We start from the raw sequence: 11,405 nt of genomic DNA on the forward strand, positions 1-11,405 counted from the left end.
ACAATCAAAATGTTGTTTTAATAGGTGAATGCTTTAAAGCAACAACTGTGGCAGATCCAATATCACTGATCACCCAGAAGGAACCGGGAATAAAATACTGATACATTGCAATAACTTGGATGGCTCTTGAAGGTATTATACTGTGTCTCAAAATGTCACACACTGTGTGATTCCACTTATGTAACAAACGAAATTATAAAGACAGAGGCCAGATAGGGGTCACCTGGTTACGGACAAGGGGGAAGGGCATGGGGGTGTTACTGTAAAGAAAGAACACGAGGAAGAACTGTGTGTCTTAATCGAAGTGATAGTTACACAAATTTGCCATGTGATATAAGAACATAAAACAAGCATTCACAAATAGTGTGCCGATGCCAATTTCCTGGTTTTGATAGTGTGCTATATTTCAATAAGAGAGAACCACTGGAGGAACTTGGCCAAGGACATACAGAAACCCTGGTACTGTCCTTGCAACTTGCCGTTAAACAAGCCTGTACGCCTTATTCCTGCCTGGATGTATTTCAAAATAAAAAGTTAAAAACAAACAAAATATTACATAGCTTACGTTTTCCACTATCATTGCAACTCTCTCTGGACAAGTGGAACTCAAAAGCCTGGGAGAGCAGGCTGGGTGTCCCTGTTCCATTTCCTGGTCTGGCCTGATAAGAACTCTGGTCTCAGAGAACATGCTCAGAAAACATGGCTTTTCTTACAGTCCAGTCATGCTCACTCCTGAGATCTCTTTCATGCCCTGTAAAAGCCAATTAAGAACTAACATCAGTTTAGCATACAGGCGGTGCTAAAAAAAAAAAAAAAAAAAAAAAAAAAAAGTCTGTTCATGGGGCACTTGGGTGGCTCAGTTGGTTAAGCGTCCAACTCTTGATTTTGGCTCAGGTCATGATCTCACGGTCTGTGAGATCGAGCCCCACATTGGGCTCTGTGCTGACAGCGTAGAGCCCGCTTGGGATTCTCTCTCTCTCCCTCTCTCTGTGCCCCTCCCCCACTCAGGCTCGCTTTCTCTCTCTCTCAAAATAAATAAATAAACTAAAAAAACAAATTTTTTTTTAAATGCCTGTTGAATGTTCTGCAGCCACAGCTTCAGACTCCAGGATGGTGTAAAACAGCTCTTTCTGCAGCACACGTTCATTCAATAAATACTTGGAGCAGCTACCTTATGCCAAGCACTTTCCTAGATTCTGAGGATATAAAGATCAAGAAAAGAAACAGCTCTACAATAAGGACAAGGTATTTAAAACATCTGGTTATTGGGGCGCCTGGGTGGCTCAGGCAGTTGAGCTTCCGACTTCAGCTCAGGTCATGATCTCACGGTCTGTGAGTTCGAGCCCCGCATCGGGCTCTGTGCTGACGGCTCAGAGCCTGGAGCCTGTTTCAGATTCTGTGTCTCCCTCTCTCTGACCCTCCCCCACTCATGCTCTGTCTCTCTCTGTCTCAAAAATAAATAAACATTAAAAAAAAATTTAAATGTTCAGACTCAAAAAAAATTGATTAAAAAAAATAATTAAAAAAATAAAACATCTGGTCATTTGCCCCAAGTTTCTTTCCACTAAAAGCAGAAGGACTAACTAGGTAAATGTTATGGACATCCTGATTATTTCATCCCTTTCAAGACAGAAGAAGTGACAAGGGGAAATGATGCATCAAATCTAATTCTAACCAGGGACCCCTGGCTGGCTTGGTCGGTGGAGCATATGACTCTTGATACCAGGGCTGTGAGTTCGAGCCCCACGTTTAGAGATCATTTAAAAAATAATTTAAAGAATATGTAAGTCAGACCAGTCCAAAGAACTGAACAGAAGAAGTAGATCCCTGGGGAAAGGGAAACTGTCACCTTAAAGTTCTTTCAGAAGGTAAAATGTCACAGAAGAGAAAGTCCAACATCCACGCACCTCCCACCCCAGGTTTTAGACAGAGATCAATTTCAATACTTAAGATTAAAAAAAAAAAAGTAAGACGTGTGCATCTGGTCTGAGACTGTAAAGATAAGGGTTCATGGAAGATTGTCAAAGATGCAGTTCGAGCATCATGATAGCAAAAGACTTTGTTGAAAAACAAAGGAAGGAAACACCTATAGAACCAAGAGTAGCCATGCTAGGATCCTGCCTAACCTGGTGCCTGGTTTATAAAAACATACACACACACACACACACACACACACACACACACAATAAAAATTTAAAAAGGGGGGGGCACCTGGGTGGCTCAGTCGGTTAAGCGTCCGACTTCGGCTCAGGTCATGATCTCACAGTTCATGAGTTCGAGCCCTGCGTCAGGCTCTGTGCTGATAATCCTGGAGCCTGCTTCAGATTCTATGTCTCCCTCTCTCTCTGTCCCCCCACTCACGTGCTCTCTCTCTCTCTCTCTCTAAAATAAATAAACATTAAAAAAAAAACTTAAAAAAATTACAAAGACATACACGACAGTCAGAGAGGAAGGTCCTCTACAAAGAGCTTCCAAAACTCTAAACACCCAGAAGGAGCTGGGATTGATAAAATTATAAGAATAACTTCCAAAGCTCTGCCCCTACTATGACTGCCACGTATATTTTAAGATGCATGTTCAGAAAAAGTAAGAAATAGGGGCGCCTGGATGGCTCAGTCAGTTAAGCATCCGACTTCAGCTCAGGTCACAATCTCACGTTCCGTGAGTTCGAGCCCCGCGTCGGACTCTGGGCTGATGGCTCAGAGCCTGGAGCCTGCTTCCGGTTCTGTGTCTCCCTCTCTCTCTGCCCCTCCCCCGTGCATGCCCTGTCTCTCTCTGTCTCAAAATAAATAAACATTAAAAAAAAAAATTAAAAAAAAAAAAAAAGAAAAAGAAAGAAATAGGCACACTATTTGATGGCTTTGCTTTCCTCTTCTTAGCCCTAAAGAGGGACTTAGGAGGCAGTCAGTGTGAAAGCTTGGTGCCCAGACCCTGGAGCGGGGAAACCTGATTTCAAATTCTGATTCTGCAATCAACTGGCTGGCTTTTCTGGGATAATGATATAACCTTCTTTGTAGGGTGATTATAAGGTTTCATAAGATCATCCACGTAAAGCGTCTCAACAGAGTGCCTGGTATAAGGTAAGTTATCAGTAATTGTAGCAGTTGCTTTTGTTACTCTTAATGTCAAACTGTAAAGGATAGCATCACCATGGATCCAGTGGATCAAGAAATGTCTAAGGACACTTGGCTGGTCACATTCAAGCAGATGGCAAGAACAGCTGATTATGATGACAATACTAAGTAATAGGAACGATACACCAGAGCCTGACTCAGGATGCAGCTAACACCAAAGAAATGGAGCTGAGAATGGAGGGATCGTGAGACTGAGCCTTGATGACATTACTCAGTCCAGCCGTGATGGACACTGATTGACTTTGGATTTTTTTTTGAGCTAGTACATTTTCTTTCCCCATGCCTCTTCAGACTTGGCCACTCTGAGCTGGGCTTCTGCCACTTGAGTAAAACAGATGGCCTGCCAGCCATTAGAAAGGGAAACCGAGATCACTGGGAGCCAGCATAGGTTAAGAAAAAACAAAAACAGAATAACAGGTCATACCAGACTATCCTCATTCTCTTACTGAAAGGCAACTAGGCCAGTGGATCAAAGGAATGCTGTAAGCTAGGGTAACTGGCCCCACAAGGTGATGACGTCTTTCTAGAGAGTGTCTGTCTGTCTATCTCTCTCTCTCTCTTTTTTAAAGATTTATATATTTTTTAAGTTTATTTATTTATTTTGAGAGAGACAGAGAGAGAGAGAGAGAGAGAGAGAGAGAGAGAGAGCGCACGAGCAGGGGAGAGGCAGTGAGAGAATCCCAAGCAGGCTCCGCACTGTCAGCAACTCAGGGCTTGAACTCACGAACTGTGCAGTCATGACCTGAGCTGAAACCAAGAGTCAGATGCTTCCCTAACTGAGCTGCCCAGGTGCCCCTTTTAAGGAGTCTCTCTAGGGAGTAAGACAAGGGTGATGGAGGCTGGGACTGAGGGTGGGGGGGAATCATAGGACAATAATATGAACTAAAAACTGATAAAACTACACAATTCAAAGAATGTTGATCAGTGTCAACCTCTGGGATCTGCTCCGTTTGCTTAAGGCCATCTGTCAGTCCTTCCAGTGCTTTCCATCTCCAAGACCACCCGAGTCTAAACCTCCACCACCTTTCTCCTGGAAGACTGCTAAGTCTCCTGACTGGATGCACAGCACCAGAGTGGAGCGTCTTTCAAAAACATGCAACTGACTGCCTGGAACCCAGACAAGCTTTCCCTTGATTCCCATCCCCCTTCCAAAAAACTACTCCTTTCCCCCCCAGTAATTATTTTTCTTATTCTATTTGTTTTACAGGTTCATTCAATAAAGTGTAAGCCCCACCAGGGGGAGGATCACATCTGTTTTCCAACACATCACCTAGTGCCGACTCCAGATCTAGCATATGGTAAGTGCTCAATTAACTGAATGAATGAATGATGCGGATGAACCAGCAGAATAATGATCAAATTGCCAATGGCACTGTAACAAGTGGAGTCAGACTAGCATAATCATATACAACTCTCAGGGGCCACCAAAAAGCTCAAGGTCAGGTGAGAGATAGCAACTCCCCTCGAATTTTATATCAGTGGAATTATAGAGTATGTGCTCTTTTTGGTCTGGCCTTTTTCTTCTCTTTTCAGCAAAATTCTTTTGAGATCTATCCATGTTGTGGCATGTATCAAGAGTTCATTACTTTTTAAATGCTGAGTGGTATTCGACTGCATGGATACAGCACAATGGTTGTTTTCTATTTATCACACTGGATAAACAATTGGTTGTTTTCCATTTATTACAACAGAGCTAGATGGAGAGATGTACTGTCTGGCTTACATGACTTACCTTTCAATGTTTTAATGTTTATTATTTATTTTTGAGAGAGAGAGAGAGAGAGTGTGTGCACATGACTGCGGGGGACAGGAGGGGGGGGGGCAGCAGAGAGAGAGGGAGACACAGAATTGAGGCAGGCTCCAGGCTCTGAGCTGTCAGCACAGAGTCTGATGCGGGGCTCGAACTCATGAACTGTGAGATCAGGACCTGAGCGAAGCTGGATGCTTCACTGACTGAGCCACCCAGGCGCCCCTTTAACTTTTTAAGAAAATGTCAAACTTTTCAAAAGTGGTGGTATCGCTTTACATTTCCACCGACAGTGTATGTGACTTCTAGTTCCTCCACATCCTCATCAGTTATCCTCTAGTCAGTCTTTTTTAGCCATCCCAATAGGTAGCAAGTGATATCTCATTATGGTTTTGACATGCATTTCCCTAATGATGAATTATCTGCGGCATCTTTTCAAGTGCTTACTTGCCACCCATATGTCCTCCTTGGACATTACGCTTTGTTCAAATTACAAAAGAGGCTCTCACTCCTTACATAATTTAGACAAACGATGCGGAATGTTATAAAGAATATGTAGTCCCCCATTACCAATCCCCACCTCCAACACACACACTGATAACCAAAGGTGCACAAGAACCAACAGGAGCACTGGTCAGGCAGGCAAATTCTTGCCCCCATTCTTGAAGATTTTTTTTTTTAAGTTTATTATGTATGTACATATTTAATGTTCATTCGAGAAAGAGCAGGAGCAGGGGCGGGGGTGGGGGTGAGGCAGAGAGAGAGGAGAGAGACAAAGAATGCCAAGCAGGCTCTGTGCCATGAGATCATGACCTGCGCCAAAACCAAGGGCCCAACTGACTGAGCCACCCTGGTGCCCTGTCCCCACTCTTGAAGATTCTGATTCAGGAGGTCAGGGATGGCTCATTTCAGCAAGTCCCTAAGTGATTCTGATGCAAGTAGTCTGTAGATCCTTTCTTGAGAAATTCTGCTTTTCCTACTAAAGAACTGTTTAAAGAATGAAGACAGCCAGTCTGGAAAGGCCTGCGTGGGCTGTGTTCAAATAAGGAAGAACCTTGGCCTGAGAGTGTGAGCACGTTTGCCTGATGTCGTCCTATGGGGCACCAAATGTTTGGAACCTAAAGGTCAAATTAGAAAAAACTCTAGGGGCACCTGGGTGGTTCAGTCGGTTGAGCATCCGACTTCGGCTCAGGTCATGATCTCACGGTCTGTGAGTTCCAGCCCCGCATCGGGCTCTGTGCTGACAGCTCAGAGCCTGGAGCCTGCTTCAGATTCTGTGTCTCCCTCTCTCTGCCCTGCCCCTGCTCACTGTCTCTCTCTCTCGAAAAATAAACAAACATTAAAAAAATTTTTTTTAGAGAAAAAACTTTGTAGGAGCGCCTGGCTAGTTCAGTTGGTAGAACAGGTGACTCTTGATCTTGGGGTTGTGAGTTCAAGCCTCGCCATGGGTGTACCACTTACTTTAAGAGAAAAAACAACTTTGTAACAGAGTTACTGTGAAACAAAATCAGGCCACGGAGCCGGGAAGGGAAGGAACTTGCCAAAGTCCCTGAGCTTGCAAAAAAAAAAAAAGGTTGAGAAATGACTGGCTGAAGGTGAGACAGAGAGGAGGCAAGAGGCATCCCAGACGCACACATACACATTCTCTGTTTCCGAGGAAAAACTCTCCTTTATAAATACCCAGAGAGGAATGTAAGACACCAGACAGGTAGTGTGTGTCTTAATCCAAATTAAATAGCAGCTATTTGCCCTAAGCCATATTTCCCTGACTCTATTTGCAAGGTCTAAAATGGTAGAGAAAGGAGACCACACAGCCTTTTGTAAGAGCAGTTCTTTTTATAGGTAAGTAGGCCTGCCCAGGCCCTGTCCTCACAATTTTGGATCCACAGACTTTAAAACTCCTAATGAACAACCAATAGGCTTTGGACAATCAAGCTCAACAAACGCCATTTTGCTTTGGTTACAGCGCTCAAACACCCGCCTCGGGAGTTAAATAAAAAGCCATTTATTTGATCTAGAATAGACTCAACGGAAGCACTGTTTACCATGGCAAGCTGCTGATCGAAGAGGGATGAGAGCCAGCTGCCAGCAACTCCTGTCCCCTGGCAGGGACTCAGCTGAGCCCCCATCACCTGGTAAGACTGTGTGTTGCCCAGGCCCTCATGTATGCCCTCCTCTATCCTCTCATGGAAAACCAAGCTATACAGGTGTTGGCTCCATCCGAAAAAGGCAAGCGAGGCCCAATAAACTGTCCTTGTTAGAATGTGTGGTAGCTTCAGGGGACCCCAGGGGCTCAGTGGGTTGAGAGTCCAACTCTTGATTTAGCCTCAGGTCATCATCCCTGAGGGTTGATGGGATCAAGCCCTGAGTTGGGCTCCACACTGTGTGTGGAGCCTGCTTGGGGCTCTCTCTCTCTCTCTCTCTCTCTCTCTCTCTCTCTCTCTCTCTCTCAGAGGCACCTGGGTGGCTCAGTTGGTTGAGCATCGGACTTCAGCTCAGGTCACGATCTCACGGTCCATGAGTTCGAGCCCCGCGTCCGGCTCTGGGCTGATGGCTCAGAGCCTGGAGCCTGCTTCGGATTCTGTGTCTCCCTCTCTCTCTGCCCCTCCCCTGCTCATGCTGTCTCTCTCTCTCTCAAAAATAAATAAACACTAAAAAATTAAAAATTAAAAAAAAAAAGAATGTCTGGTAGCTTCTACTCTCAGCATTTCACCTTGGGCCAAATACTGATGCCAGGCATTGCTGTGGTTTTATTTAGGCTATCGTCATTACAACATGTGCGGCTGCTTCTAAGTCATAACAGGGTTCACTTTAGAGTTTCATGTTTATAGTTTTTTTTAATTATTTCAGACACAGCCCAATTTCTCCCAGAGCCTTTCCTAACTGGCACAGCAGCAGGCCACTGGATTCTGTGCACCAGCACAGAAGGGCTCAGCCTTCATTCTTAAGTCTGAATACAACTTGAAGGATGAAGCAGACAATCTTATCCCTATTTCACAGGTAAAACTGGGCCCTGGAGAGGTTAAACTACTGGTCCAAGATCACACAACTAGCAGGGTCAGGACACTGGACTGACTGTCTAATTGGACTCACTTCTTTCCCAGCTGCCTCCCTTTAAAGGAGCAAAAGAATGCTCTGAACAGCACAGCCTGAATGTCAGCCTTCAGTCACTTCTTACAGCAGAATGCTTCATTCAGACCTGAAACCGTGTGCAAGGTTATGTGTGAACCTTGGGGCGGGGAGAGACTCAGATTTCTAAGGGGTCGGGGATCCCCAGAAGGTTAAGCATGTGGGCAGGCTGCTGTCAAGTTTCTCTACTCCCCTCCAAGTTTTGAGCGCTCACTGTGCACGGAGCACTGTAGGGGGAGCGGGACAGCCCCGGGGCTCTCTCAGTCCCAGCTTTGGCACAATCTTCTGGGGCTCCTTGGCCAAGGCGGCTCACCGCAGGGAGGCAAATTTCCTTTCCCTTTTCCCCTGGCCTGGACTGACTAGTCACAATTATATTTACCTTCTCAAAGATTCTTTAATATTGTTTGCATTTTCCATTGTTTTAACCTATGGGTTCTTATTAAAAGTCACCCCAAATCCTACACTGAAGCAGGCAGGGGTTAAGTTTGTTTTTTTTTGTTTTTTTTTAGGCCACCTTACCTCTCTGGGCCTTAGTTTTCCACCTGTAAAAGGTCACATGGATCAGGTTGCCAGCATGCCCGTAAGAGTAAGACCCGTGACGCAAACAAAGCTCACCTCGCCACCTGGGACCGGGCGTCGCGGCTTCCGCGCTCCCCACCTCCCCACTTGAATCCGAGCGCCCCCCCTCTCCGCGCCCACCCCGCCCCAATAGCCGGCAGCCCTCACCTCGCGGATCTCTGCCTCCGTCGACGCAGCCGCGGGGGCGCCAGGGGCGCCCGGCTCCCCTGCCCCGCGCCGCGTCTGGGCCTCGGCGCCGCGGGTCCCACGGAGGGCGCGGGCGGGCGCGGCTCTGCCCACGCTGCGCGCGTGCGTGCGCCGCGGAAGGGCGGCCCGCTCTCGCGCCTTTGTCAATTGTCTGCGGCCAGGTTGTTTTCCACTCGCTGCGCCCGGGACCCGGCCGGGCCGGACCGGGGTGGCCCTGGCCTTGGCCCGCCGCCAGCGCGGAGAGCTGCTGAGCGCCTAGCGCGCCCGGGGGCCCGCCCACCCTGCCTTCTAGTTCAGCCGTCTTCTCGCCAGGGGCACGGCACCCCCAACACCCGGGCCAGCGCTTAGGCCACCCGGTGGGAATGTTGACCCCTGGATCACTGAATATCTGTATTATCTGTGCCCCGGCCCGAAGCACTGGACATTAGGGCTGGACCTCGATTTCATTCCGAGAGTTCGCTGCCTAGGACCTCTGGGTTCTTACCCAGGCCTCCCGTGAAGTCAGTGTTAGACAAATCTGCCAGTCTCCCTGCCACCCGAGTCTCCTTTTCTGTGATCTGAAGGTGTTCTCCATTCTCTCCCTGCTGTGAAATGGGACGCTGTTCTAGGCACTAAGCATTCAGCAGTCCACGGAGCAGAAAAGGTCCCCGTCCTCTTAGGGGGGTGGTGGGTGAAGGTGGTCAGTGAACATTGAAATGATAATTGCAAGAAAAAAAAAATGTAATAATTGCTTTGAAAAAGGTTCCCGTCAGGACAACCAAACCTTGTTTGTGGGGTTAGGAATCGACTAGATTAACTTTCTTAAATCTTCTCGGTCCTAATCCTTATTCTTATTCTCGTTATTAGGGCTTATTATTTTTTATTATTATTAATGACAGCAGTAGTAGTATTGCTTACTAAGTGCCAAGCACTATACTAAACATTTTACTTGTATTTTTTTCATTAACCTCATTCACAACTTCTCTATGCAATAGGCATACTTCTCATTGTTGTTAATATTATCCTCCTTTGAGAGAAACTGAGGCCAGAAATGAAAAGTAACTTGTCCACTATGGCATAGCTACAAAGCAACAGAACCAGTATTCAAATTCAGACTCTCTGAGGCCTCAGGGTGCTTCCTCTCTACTCTACACCCATAAAAATATGAAGACCAAAATGAGGTTGTCTTCAGTGTGATGGATGAGAAAAACGGAAGGGGAGAGGGTGGTTTATTCTGTAGACAAGAAAAGCAAAGGAAGGTGAGAGCTTTCTGAAAGCACTGTCCATGGATTAGACTTGGCGCGTATGACCTGAGAGGTCACTAGCATGGGGAAATCTATGAAGGACAGACACATTGCAACACATAAGGCAGAATTTCTCCAACAGAACATTTCACAAGTGGTATCAGTGCCTGGAGAAAGTGCCTTATATATATAAATAAGGGTCAGCCTTCAAAATATAACATTGTAGGGCACCTGGCTGGCTCAGTTGGAAGAGCATGTGACTCTTGATCTCAGGGTTGTGAGTTTGAGCCCCACGTTGGGTGTAGAGATTATTAAAAATAAATACATGAACTTTAAAACAACAACAAAAAAATATAAAATTGCATGTCAACTATATTTCAATAATAAAAAGAATGTTTTAAAATAGTCAACATTCAAGCAGAGAGGCTTATCAGGAATGCTTCAAAGAAGAGTCCTGTAAAAGTTAAAGACTGGGTTAGGAATCTCTAAGTTTTCTTCCCATTCTGAAGGAATTCTGGAGGGAAATGGAATCCTAGAGTGCTTAAGTGACATACCCAAAGCCCCCCAGGAGTGAAGACCTGACCCCAAAGCAAGGCTGACTTCTAAATCAGACTTTCTGGGGCGCCTGGGTGGCTCAGTCGGTTGAGCGTCCGACTTCAGCTCAGGTCATGCTCTTGCAGTCTGTGAGTTCGAGTCCCATGTCGGGCTCTGTGCTGACACCTCGGAGCCTGGAGCCTGCTTCCGATTCTGTGTCTCCCTCTCTCTCTGCCCCTTCCCCACTCATGCTCTGTCTCTCTCTGTCTCAAAAATAAATTTAAAAAAAAATTTAAAAAAATAAAAAATAAATCAGACTTTCTGTTTGTGGGGAAAGTCTTGCATGCTCAACACCTCAGTTCTGCTCCTGTAAAGTGTGTGTGTGTGTGTGTGTGTGTGTGTGTGTGTGTGACCAGTCTTTTCTTGGGAGTATGGAATCAGCTGCTCTCTCTGTTCCACTTTATATTATTAATGTGCACCTTTCCTCCTTGCTTGTGTTGAATATTCTGTGATTTCACACACAAGTGTCAACACTCCCCGAGCAACTGCTGTATCACTGGGGTCTCAGGTGTAGCGGGGTCCCAATTCCACAAGAAGGACTTATTTGGTAATTTAAGGAAAAAGGAGACACGCTGGATAGTATTTTCATTTGAAACTGATGTTTCTTAGATTCTGTTTGAGGACTCTGGATTTATCTTGAGTTAAATTCCTAAGGTACTAACACTAATATCCCATTTCTTATCCTAGGTCACAAATACTTTGATGCGCAGCAATCTAGAACTGCCAGCTTCGGAGGAGGCATTCTTTTCTCGGTGCTCTAGACAGCTACTTGTTTGTTTTCAAACTGGAAACCTCGAATGGAGGATTGGGACT

The 11,405-nt window shown here is 45.9% G+C and overlaps 1 protein-coding gene across 2 annotated transcripts in view; it reads right to left on the minus strand.

Moving 5' to 3' along the window:
• Window positions 1-9,281, minus strand: part of ARHGEF37 (Rho guanine nucleotide exchange factor 37) — a 54,896-nt gene extending 45,615 nt beyond the window's left edge. For both annotated transcript variants that reach the window (XM_049648036.1, XM_049648035.1), the window contains exon 1: window positions 8,737-9,281. The gene's annotated coding sequence lies outside the window, so the exon portion shown is untranslated. The remainder of the gene's footprint in view (window positions 1-8,736) is intronic.
• Between the last annotated feature and the right edge of the window lie 2,124 nt (window positions 9,282-11,405).

This window comes from Panthera uncia (genome assembly GCF_023721935.1).
Source record: "Panthera uncia isolate 11264 chromosome A1 unlocalized genomic scaffold, Puncia_PCG_1.0 HiC_scaffold_17, whole genome shotgun sequence".
Lineage (NCBI taxonomy): Eukaryota > Metazoa > Chordata > Mammalia > Carnivora > Felidae > Panthera > Panthera uncia.